The 12,522-nt window shown below is 43.2% G+C and overlaps 1 protein-coding gene across 38 annotated transcripts in view; it reads left to right on the top strand.

The window, feature by feature from the left end:
• KALRN (kalirin RhoGEF kinase) overlaps positions 1–12,522 on the top strand; it is a 635,442-nt gene that overhangs the window by 109,027 nt on the left and 513,893 nt on the right. The gene's annotated exons all lie outside the window — the stretch shown is intronic.

Raw genomic sequence — 12,522 nt, 5'->3', positions numbered from 1 at the left:
AAGAGGGTGTCCTGAAAACCTAGACCTTATTCGATGCAGGAGGCTCTCAGACCATGGACATTTATTGAGTTTTTGGTGGATGCTGGAGCTTTGTATTGTGCTTTGTGTGAATTATTACATTGACTCTCCTCAAAACCCCGTGTGATAATGGTGCCTGTCACCATCTCTGTTCTGCTGAGGCCTGAAGAGGGCAAATAATGTGCCCAGGTGCCACAGTTGGTGAGTGGTGGGCCTGCATTTTAAAGATTTTATTTTTCCTTTTTCTCCCCAAAGCCCCCTGGTACATAGTTGTATATATATATATATATATATATACCAAAAAAAAAAATAGGTATATATATATATATTTTTTTTTTCTTTTTTAGTTGTGGGTGCTTCTAGTTGTGGCATGTGGGATGCCGCTTCAGTGTGGCTTGATGAGTGGTACCATGTCTGTGCCCAGGATCCGAACCAGTGAAACCCCAGGCCGCCAAAGCGGAGCACGTGACCTTAACCACTCGGCCACTGGGTTGGCCCCTTGGGCCTGCATTTTAAAGCTAGGTGTGTTGGACTCTTGAGCCTGATGGCTCCTGATCCCCCACCCCACTCTACGTAGCCCCTCCAGGTGATAAGGAGTACGCGCCAGACTCTGCCCATCCAGACGTTCCAGAATAGGAATGAGGAGAAGGCCCTACAGATTAAGATCACAGAGCTTAGGGATGTCCTTCTGGAAAGGTGCCCTGCCTCCTCAGGAGGGGCAGGATGTGGACCTTTATCTGGCAGTTCTGCTCTCTTCTCCTCAGTGCTCATTTCCAAAGGTATTTCAGTAGATGGACCTTCCCCTGGTTTGGGCATTTTATTAGACTCTGAACTGTCCTGTCAGCAGCTTTTCCCAGTGGCATCTCATCCACCCACTTATTTTTAAACTTTTAATTTTGAAATAATTATAGATGCACAGGAAGTTGCAAAGAAATGTACATGGAGGTCCTGTGCACCCTTCACCCAGCGTCCCGCGCTGTTAACATCTTGTGTGTACAACTATAGTACAATATCAAAACTGGGAAATCGACAATGGTATAATCCACAGACTCACTCATCCACTTCTTTTCTATTAATTTTTTTAAAGACTATTTTCTAAGAGCAGTTTTAGGTTTACAGAAAAATTGAGAGGAAGGTACAGAGATTTTCCATTTGTGCCCTGCCCCCACACATGCACAGCCTCCTCCATTTTCAGCATCCACCACCAGAGTGGTACATTTGTGACAATTGATGAACCCATGTTGACACACCGTTATTACCCAAAGTCCACAGTTTACATTAGGGTTCACTCTTGGTAGTGTCCATTCTGTGGGTTTGGACAAAAGTATAATGATATGGATCCACCATTATAGTATCATGCAGGGTATTTTCACTGCCCTAAAAACCTCCTGGTCTCTGCCTATTCAGCATTCCCTCCCTGCTAACCCCTGGCAACCACTGATCTTTTTACTGTCTCCGTAGTTCTGCCTTTTCTAGAAGTTGTATACTTGGAAGCATACAGTATGTAGCCTTTTCAGATTGGCTTCTTTCACTTAGTAATATGCATTTAAGGTTCCTTCATATCTTTTCATAGCTTGATAGCTCATTTCTTTTTAGCACTGAATAATATTCCATTGTCTGGATGTACCACAGTTTATTTATCCACTCACCTACTAAATGATATCTTGGTTGCTTCCAAGTTTTGGCAATTATGAATAAAGCTGCTATAAACATCTGTGTGGAGGTTTTTGTGTGGACATAAGTTTTTAGCTCCTTTGTGTAAATACCAAGGAATACAATGCACCTATCCATTTTTTCTCTTACATTCTGGGTACCACGCTTTAAGAGAAACATCAACAAGCCATAGGGTAACTGGAGGAGGAAGAAAGTGGGTGGTCTGGAAGCCAAGTCATATCCAGATTGTTCTCAGGGCCTAGTGTGAGCATCTTGTGTGTAGATGCTATGTGTTATTTACCTCTCCTGTCTTAGCACCTAAAGCAGTGTGAGGCATGTAGTTGACCCACAACAAATATTTTTTGAATTGACTATTTGATTCAGAGCAGAAAACGTGTGTATAAACATAATGGCTGCCTTCTGTATTGCTGGGCCTCTAATGTGGAGGAAGGGTAAGATCTGTCTATGCCCACCATTGCTCTTGAGGGCAGAGCTAGGATTGGTGAATGGGGGAAAGACATAAAGGGAAACATCCCACCTGAATTTATAGAAGAACTTCACCAAGAATGGGAACAGTGCAGTAGGGAAGTAGCTGCTTCCCGGACTACTACACTGCAAGTATTTAGTCACTAGCAGAATATTAGGGATGCAGTGGAAATGATTCCTGCATTTTTTTGATATGGGCCAAATGGCTTTAATGGAAGTCTTTCCAGTTTCTTATTTCTGAGATTCTAAGAGCATGCAGACATGGACAGAAATAGGACATTTGGAAGGGGAACAGTTTGTGGGTAGAGGGTATTCATGGAGTTTGAGGTGACAACAAAATATTTTAATGGAAGAACACCTGTAGATTTTGAAAAGATTGTATTTGCTTTTTAAAAGCAAAATCCTAGGCAGCCAGATATAAGACCCCTTCCCTCAGCTTCTCTGGGTAACCTGGGGAATTTGCCCAGGGCAATATCTGGAGTTAACCTGGCAATCAGACATTCATCTTTTCTTCCAGGCAGCGTTTGGCAACATCATTTCTAGAGAAAATTGTGGGAGCTGGAGTCTGACTACACCTGATGTGTTTTTGTCATGTTAATCACTTCTTGAAATTAAGGAGAAGATTATTGCAATTTCTATTCCAGGAAATGAAGCAGGCACTGAGTTAATCAGATTACTTCCAGGTGAAAAAGGAAAAAAAATAGGTCAAGGTTCTTAAATTAGGCCATTTGAGAAGGTTATTATATATTCATATATGATTATCCTATAAGGTATGAATTTAAATGATTTGTGTTTTTATTTCATTCTAGCTGCCAAGGAAGACACAAACTTTTCATGTCATATGTTTTTTAAAAACTCACAAAAAGAAAACTAATTGTATGTATTTATTTTTTAGGTAGGGAGTAGGGAAAGGAACTAATACTTATTTATTGCCTACTATATGCCAAGAACTTTACATATATTATTTCATCAATTTTCACAATAATTCTAATGGGTAGGTATTATCATTGCTATTTTAGGGCCAAGAAAACCAAAGCTCAGAGCAAAGTAACTTGTTCTGGGACACACATCTAGTGAAAAATAGATTTGGGGTTCAAAGCCAGGTCTGTTGGAATGCAAAGTCAGTGCTCTTTATGCTGTTTAGTATTGGTGACATACCATGTCTAGCGGAATCCAAACCTATCATGTTCATGATTGGATTTCAGAACTATATCATATATGGTTCAGACCCACAGGTGTCAGTTCCCTGTCTGCAGGAAAGCCTGCCCAGATAGCCTGTTTCCACTATTGCTGATGACCTTTCTGTAGAGGAATTCGACTGAGGAATTCAGATCATTGCTACACTCAACTGCTAATTGCCCTCGGTTCTGGCTCCCACCCATTCCCCCTGCTCTCTGTGCCATTGCCTCCAGGATGCATGATCCTGAAGGTGAACACCATCCTTGGGCACAGTTTCCAGCTTGCATGCTACCCAATGTCTAGTAATCCAAGCTTAGTTTTTTTCTAGTCTTGGGATTGTATTCTCATTCTCATAGGGAGACTTGGAGAGAAGCGAGGAGACTTCGTGGTATAGGAGACAGAACACTGTGTCTGGATATGCTTTGTCCTTGCTGTGTGACTTTCCAGTCCCTTGGCTTTAAGGAGTCCTTTAGCTGTCTGAGACTCAGTTCTTTCACCAGCAAAAAGGGGATAGTAAGAACCTTTTCTCTTTACTTTTTAGGGTAAGCATGAGACTCAGATGATATTAGTATCTAGGAACTTTGTAAGCCATAGGCATTGGACAAATGAAGTCCAGTGGATGAAAGAGAATGATTCTGTCTCCTGGAAAGCTTTCCTCCAGAAGGGGCAGAAGCCAGCACACATGTCAGGGTAGGAAAATATGAGCTCCCTCTGTCCAGCCAGGCTAGAGCAGGTTTCGTTTCTGTATCCCCCTCTTTTTCCTGAATAGCATGGCTGTGTTTCTTGGCTTCAGTTATTGAGATAATTGCTCTCAATCTTCTCTTTCCAATGAGTGCAAGGCTGTTAGACTCGAACAATAGCCACTGGCTGAAGCCTTACAAAGATTCCGATTGGATAGACTGTTCTGCTCAGCTTAATTTGCTTGCTGGCTATGTAAATATTAGGGTTGTTAATCTTTATTAGAGGGTGTTAGCCAAGAAAAATTGTATTTTTTAAAACCCATACATCAACATGGGAAAAAAAGTAATAGTAAATCAAGCAAAATTTAAGAATTTTGATATCCTAAAAGCTTCCAATGAAGACTAAAATGCTTCAGTGTATTTATTCAAAAACAAGACTGTGGCTTCTAATTCTTTTTGGAAGTGGGCATCTCTCAAATAAATACAAAAGCAAGTTTTCATTTTAGAGCAGAAAAGTCAGAACAATTAGAAGCTGTCAATTTTGCTGTCATTTAATAGATTTGGATTTGCAAGGCAGTTTCCATGGAGTTTTTTCCCTACATAGTCTTTATACCTTAAATTTATTCTGTGCTTATATTTTCTTATTGTAAACTTTTTACCGAAGTATCCCATACATATAGGAAAATGCACAAATCCTAAGTGTACAGTTCAATGAATTTTTACCCAGTGAACACACCTAAGTAACTTGCATACAGATCAAGAAACAGAACATTACCAGCACCCCAGAACCCTGGTCTCCCAGTCGCCTTTTCCATTCACTGGTCCCCCCTCTCAAGGGCAATCTCTATGGTGACCTCCAGCACTGTAAGATTAGTTTGCCTGTTTTGAAACTTTATATAAATGGAATCTTAAAGTATGTACTGTTTTGTGTCTGTCCTCTTTTGTTCAACATTGTGTGTGGGAGATGAATCCATGTTGTATGTAGCAATTGTATGTTACTTTCATTGCTATATAATATTCTGTTGTGTATATATACATCACAATGTATTTGTCCATTTTGCTGTTTAAGGTGTTCAAGTTGTTTGCAGTTTGGGGCTAGTATGAGTAAAGCTGCTGTGAACACTTTATATGGGTCCATTGATGAGTATATGTACCCAGTATTCTGGAGCATATACCTAAAAGAGTAATTAACAAGCTATAGGGTGTGAGTATGTTTAGCTTTAGTAAATATACTGCCAAATAGTTTTCCAAAGTGGTTGTAACAATTTACATCTCCACCAGCAGCCAGGAGACTTCCATTTCCTCCACATCTTTGCTAACACTTGACGTTATTTGTCTTTTCCTCTTTTTAGCTCTGCTGGTAGGTATGTGGTGGTGCCACTTTGTGAGAGAGAGTGTGTGTCTATGTGTTTATTTCCCTGATGATAAATAAAGTCAAGAACTTTCTCATATGTTTATTGGCCATTTGGATTCCCTCTTTTGTAAAGTGACCCTTCAATGGTTTTGCCTAGTCTTTGCTATTGAATTTTCTGCTTTTTAAGAGTTCTTTATGTATTCTGGATATGAGTCCTTGGAATATATGTATTGTGAATATCTTCTTCCAGTCTATCATATGCCTGTTCGTCCTCTTTATGGTGTATTTTGATGAACATAAGTTATTAATTTTAATATAGTTTAGTCTATCACATTTTTTCTTTTATAGTTAGTGCTTTTTGTGTCCTGTTTAAAAAATCTTTGTCTATTCTATTTTTTTTACTGAAAGCTTTATTGTTTTACTTTTCACATTTAGATCAGTAATCCATTTGGAAGTGCTTCTTGTGTATGATGAGGAAAACATTCTTTTTTTCCCCCGTTTTGCCATCCAATTGACTTGAGTCGTTTGTTGAAAAAACCATCCTTTCTCTACAGCACTTTGTCATAAATAAAGTGACCATATATGTGTGGCTTTGTTTCTATGCATTAAAATTTGAAGGTGCCACCAAGTAGTTGGTACCACCTTGGGTTTGATGTGTTGAATAAGTTGCTAACTAGACCCTTGGCGCAGGCATAGCTGAATAAGAGAGGCCAGGGCAAGATCAGCGGTCCAGAAAGTTTCCAGATATAAAACCCTTTGACTCACAGACTGTATTTAGATATGCTTCTCCAAATAAAATAACTTAGATGGAATCATAATATGAATTGGTTTAGTGTCCCTTCTATTAGAAGACGGATGTATCATAAAAAGTGGAATTTAAAGGAATGCAATACCTAGTTTCCAATTAAATACAATTTCTCACAAGATTCAATTGAAAATAATTACTACTTTGTCTAGTGCCAGTTCTCCTCATCATAAGGGAATGCTTTCTCTGGAAAAAGGCCTAGCTGGTGCCTATTCTTGGGGTTCATCACATCTGCCTGATCTGCGTGTTCAGGAATTAGACACCCAGAGCCTCTAATTGCTTGCTTATTTTAGTTGCTTTGTGGAGGGCCTTTGGTTTGTGTCCAAACACTTCCAGCAACCTGAAATCTTTCATGTTTTCTAAGATCCTAAGGGAAATGGGTCTGGAGTACTGCTAAGAGGTGTTTCCTCAAGTGGATGAGCACCCCTTTTCCAAGAGCTCACCCAACTTAAACTATGGAGGATTTTGGCTCTCTGGCAAATTCCCAACCCATCCAGATAATACAGCTCCTTTCCGTCAGTGATCCCCAGGGTGGTTGGTGAAGTGCAGTCCACCCTCCTTGGGCATGGACCTGGTCCAGGTACCTTTCATCTTAGAGAATTACCCCTCATCCCTCTTCCCCTCTCTTAGGGCTGACCTAGAAGTCTGAGCTATCATGAATGGGAAATATTATTCAGCAAACAATGGAGCAGTAGCTTCTTTGTAAGTTTCCATTTGGGCAACAAGTACAGTTGAGCACCTTCTGTATTCTAGAACTCAAAACCTATTCCCAGCCCTTGAGGGCTTAGTTTACTTCTGACTGTGTTAGATGACAGTCTCACTTAAATTTGGGGCCTGACAAAAACCTTACTGATGCTTCATCACCTGACCTTAGCTCTTGCCCATCCCTGTCCCCTGCCATGGCTAGACTTAGCTGAGTATTTGGTGATGAATCTCACCTGCCTGGCCCTGTATTGTGGCCCGCTTTGTACCTCCATTGTGACTTCAGCTAATCTATGGCCTGTTAGCCAGGACGACTCCAACTTGGATGGCAGGTTTTTATAGTGACATTCAAACTAGGTACCTGCTGAAGCTCCAGTTGCCTTCTGCAAGTTCTTAAGTATCATGATGCTACTATGCTGCCCCAGGGTCTGCATCAAGCTGGGGACAGAGCAGTGCCCTTGTCAAGAGAGAATTAATCTTTTTCATATAATGCCACCCACATGTTGAGATCCTGGGTTCCCCCTGTGCCTAATGGCAAAGGTGTAACAGTGACATGGAGCTAGGACTGTGGTATAAAGTCCCCATAATTGTCATGTCTTATTTCAGTCTGCAAAGAGTCCTAATCACCACAAGTCTTTGCCGCTCCAGATGCTGTATAGTTTTGATCTCATCCACCCATTGTCTCTATGTGTGCACAGATGGCTAGAGATTTTATTTGAGGCCTTTTAACTTCTGTTCTTTTAAAATGGGCATTTAAAAAAGACTCTTCTGTTTTGTTTGTTTAAAATTTTTTTTATTAGTCTTTGTACATTTAAAAACCATTGTATATAATAGAATAGCAGACTTTCAGAACCCAGGGACATTAGATATCATTTGTCCAATCTTCTCATAACTAAATAATATTGTGAGATCTCTCTCTGGAGATATTTTTAAATGTCTTTTACAATCACAGGAAGTCAGAGCTGGAAGAGAACTGAGAATTGTGTGAGGCCAGCAATCTCATTCTACAGCTGAGGACGGAGACCCCGAGGAGGCAGGTGGCTGGATCACGCAGATAGTGGGTGTGATAAAATCCCCGGTCTCCAGACCCCCCAGTCTCGGGGTCTTTGCTTGTGTAGACCAGGCTGCTTCTCACTTCCAGTTTTGCTTCATACTTATTACCCAAAGACAGCCAGGAATTTCTCATAGAGTCTGTCAATGTGCTTGTCATGAAGCATTAATTCCTGCCAGGACTTAAGGTAACATGGAAATAGCCAAAACATACCTTGGGCAAGAGCCATGAATCCCAGTGGGAGTGGGCTGGGATAAGTAGTTATGTTAATAAAACCGTTCCACATCAAATGTGAGTCAGATTCAATACATGAGTGCCACCAAGAAGTTACACACAGAGGGAGTTTAATTTTAGTTCAGATAGATCACCCATTTGCATCTTCCTTCAGAATAAAGGGGGTGGAAGTTGTTATGTCTTTCAAATTAGATTGATTGGTTAAAAAGGGAAAACAATCTGGAGGAGGGTTATTTTCCTGTGGACTGCTGTCCAGTGTACCATCTATTTCTGATGGAGCTTGAACTTCCAGTTCACTAAAGGTGGGAGTGCAGAGTGTGCCTTTTCTCCCCTTTGCCTTAGCAGCATTCAGGAAATTCCGTGTCTGCCCTTTTCCCCTGCGCATGTCCCTGCCCCAGGCTCTTTCCTGAGGCCTGTTGCTCCCGGCTGGTCTATGCTCAGGCAAGGGTGGCCTGTGGGAGCTTCCTGTGATAGTGTACTAAGCTTTTCTTAAGGTGAAGGGAAATCAAAGGAGTCAGCCGTCCTCCTCCTCCTTGGAGCTCCCCTTCTGCTCATATTTCTCCAGGAAGGCCTAAGGCAAGAGAAGAGGCTCAGAGATGTGGTTTGTGGACTTCAGAAATTGTTCTGCCTGCCACACTCTGGGCGTGCTCCTGCCCTGTCTGTGTTACCTCCACGCCCACTCTGCTCCTTAAGGTCCCAAGTAGGGGAGTTTGTGGGTGAATGAGGAGTATGGAGAAGGTGGGAGAGTGTTACAGCCTCCCCTGGGCTTTGTGTCTGCCCTGGGTTTTGTATCTGGTGACTGGAAGGATCCTGATAGAGCCTTATGGAAAGACAGCCCGCTCTTTCCAGGAGACTCCCCATCTAATGGAGAGATGATAATCACTCATCTGGTGGCCTCCAGGGCAAAGCAGTGCCTGAGCTGGGGGTCACTTCATTACCTCCTAGATGCCAGCGCCGGTCTTACGGAAGTGCAGCCAGATCTGAGCTGATGCGGTGATTCAGTCCTCTCTCAACAGGCCATTGTCCGTAAGAGGCGTTCGTGTGTTGATTTGCAAAGCACTCCTGAGCTCCTCTTGGGGGATTTTTGTCCAAAGGGGATCTCCATTCCTGGAATTCGCTGAAAGCTCTCCCTGACATGCCCTCTGCGACTCATCACGTTAATGGGAAGGGAGGGCTGGAGGCCAGCCAGGGTGCCCCGCCCCCAGCCATGTCGAGATGGCTGCATTGATTGCAGAGTCTGACGGAAGGTTACTGCGATGGATGGGGATTCACTGATAGTGGAAGAATAAAGCTCTGGCCCTGGAGCTTGTCTTCTTAACTGGGCTCCCAGCCAGGGCTATTTTGCCACCTCTCTACTCCCCACAGTCGATCATGCACACCCAACTAGATCTGGCTTCCCTGAACACTACTTAGCCAAACTCCCCAATTGCTTAGAAACCCTTAATGGGTCCTCTTGGCCTGGACTCAAGGCCCTACAGGATCAGGTGCACATCCACAAACAGTTGCCTTTACAACCTTATCACTGATCTAGCCTACCTTCTGCAGTGAAGCCCATTATCTAGTCACATGGGGTCTGCTCACAGTCCCCTGAAAATCCCAGGCTTATGTGTACCTCCATGCCTTTTCCCATGCTGTCCCCATGTCTTCTCCTCCACCTGCTCAAATGCACTCCCTCCTTCAGTTCCTGGCTGTTTTACCTTCTCTGTTCATCTAGCTATGCAATAGCCCATTTCTCTAATGTGTGACTAGGCCCCTGAGGGCAGAACCCCTGTAACCCCCAGTGCAATGCTGAGTGTGAGATGAGCACACACTCCTTCTTGGGTGAATGGGGAGAGTTGCATACTTGAAATAGTGAACACTCTCTGGGCAACTTAGTATTATTTCCTTCTTGACCTAGTGCTCATACCCCCATTTTAAAGTGAGGTCTGGAGATGTTTAATGGGGTAGGGGGAATGGTGGCAGGTGCCTCAGAAAGGTTCCAACAAGGCAGTGGTCAAGAGTAGGATTGAAATGGAGCAGATACTAGAGGCAAACAAAACAAAACAGGAAATTGGATTTAACACACCTTGGAGAAGGAAGGTAGGGGTCCTCGGTTGAGTTAAGTGTTCTCTGAAATTTCACATCTACCTGAAACCTCAGGATGTGACCTTATTTGGAAATGGGGCCTTTGCAGATGTAATTAGTTAGGGTAAGATGGGGTCATACTGGATTAGGGGCAACCCCAAGTCCAATGACTGCTGTCTTTATAAGAAGAGCGGAGGATACATGGAGAAGAAGGCCGTGTCAAGGTGGAGGCAGACATGAGTGATGCAGCTACAAGCCCAGGAGGCCAAGGATTTCCGGGAGCCACCAGAAGCTGGGAAGAGGCAAGGAAGGATTCTTCCCTAGAGTCTTCAGGGGCCGACACCTTGATTTTGGACTTCAGGCCTGAACTGTGAGAGAATAAATTTCTGTTGCTTTAAGCCGTCCAGTTAGTGGTGATTTGTTGTGGCAGCCCTAGTGAATGAATACAGTGGGGTTCATTGTGCATTTGTGGCATATATATCTGGAATTCAGGGAGTCAGATTCTTGGATGATGGTGTATCGGTGTGTGTGCGGTACTGCCACCAGCATCATGGGTCTAACTGTGGTAAGAAGTCTGCACTTGTTTGGGATGCAGTTTTGCCAGGAACTACAGAGGGGCAAATTCACTCTCAGAAACTCCTGGTCATCTGGATGGAGGTGGCCTGTGAAGCACTTGGGGCATCCTGAGCATGATGGGAGGTCATGGGCAGAGCCATCCCTATGAGTTGTGGGAAGGAGAAATCACACCAGGCAGAATCTCTTGGTTGCCTTCATTTTTATGCAGAAGAAATCTGGTTAAAATGATCATAGAACAGAGGAGGTGTGTGCTGGGAAGAGGACAAGAAGAGGGGTGACGAGGAGTATGTCACAGTGATTTGTGATGAAGTAGATGGGATGTGGGTTTGCATTGATACAAGTGAGAAAGGAGAGGAGGTGCTAAACAACCCACGTTGGCTTTTACGGTGAGTGGTGTATCAGAGAACTGCCTTCTTCTCCTGGGCTACCAGGCAGCTCTGGCTCTCTGTCCCCAAAGCAGTGAGAATCCCATAAAGCTCTGGCCCTTGGAGGATGACTCTAGGCATCACTGCAGAGCCTTCTCACTTCCCCCTTCTCCGCATTAGAGGTGGTGAGGGGTATGGGATGCTCACTGGGAGCCTAGCCCCCTTCCACCCATCGTCGCTGTCCTATTTGAGCCAATCTGTCCCCCTTTCCGAGCCTTGGTCTTCTTCCTTTTACCAGAGGCTTATGAGGTTGATGTGAGCATTGAGGAGAAACACTTTGTGAACCTTAAAATGCTGTATAATATTGTGTCTTAGAGTCCTCCCCAGGACTGAACAGGAAGGTAGGTGTGTCCTCATCCTTTGGGGTTCTGGGGTGGCTCACAGACTGTGTGAAAAGTAATGCAGGTTTCGTTTTAAGGTGATGAAAAAGTTCTCGAAGTGGATGATGGTGATGGCTGTACAACAATGTGAATGTACTTAATGCCCCTGAACTGTACACTTGAAAATGGTTAAAGTGCTAAATTTTATGTTATGTATATTTTACCACAATAAAAAAAATTACAAGCACTTCCTCCCCCTAAACAAAGTAATGCAGATACTGAACAAAGCTGGTATTCAAGTAAGTTTGACACTCTGGGTGGTACAGGGTGATTATTGCACTTTATGGTGAATGCTCATATTTACTATCTTGTAAATATGTGAGGAATTAGCCCTGTTTACTAGGACTCAATGAACACAATATATTATTGTTATTATTTTTGGATGGCTCTAGAAATTCCTTTGGGAAAGAGCAAATTAGATCACAATAATTGGAATTGAAATGAACTGTAAACTGTACTTAATAAAGTAAGATCTGAGGTCACCTTGCCAGCCCTACCTCTGTCCCCAAGCTTATGCTCCCTCCTCAGCACTACTCTTTCCTGTTTCTTCTCTTTTCTTCCCAGCTTACTCTTTATCCCAGCAGGTCAGGGTAGAAATGGATTTGCGTCTATAGGACAGAACCATGAGTCTCGTGTGGCCTCATGCCCTTCACCAAACATGTCCCGTGCTATCCCGGACCCTGATCCTCTGCCTCAGACTTTGCTCCCAAAAGTAAGAGCTATTTGTACACCTCCCAGAGCATTTCATTCTGCAGGCCCATGGCCATCTACATCCAAGCCTCACAGGACCACCTCCCAATTTTCTCCTTTCTCTAGCTCCAAGTGGCTTCTGAAGATCAGAACCACAGGCATAAATACTGCCTGATGACCTCACCATTTCTGAGGGTGCCCCATAGGCTGAAGGCCCAGAAAATA

The sequence above is a fragment of the Equus przewalskii genome, chromosome 18 (assembly GCF_037783145.1).
Source record: "Equus przewalskii isolate Varuska chromosome 18, EquPr2, whole genome shotgun sequence".
In the NCBI taxonomy this organism is placed as follows: Eukaryota; Metazoa; Chordata; class Mammalia; order Perissodactyla; family Equidae; genus Equus; species Equus przewalskii.
The sequence above is the reverse complement of the archived record's forward strand: the minus strand, read 5'-3'. Positions and strand labels throughout refer to the sequence as shown.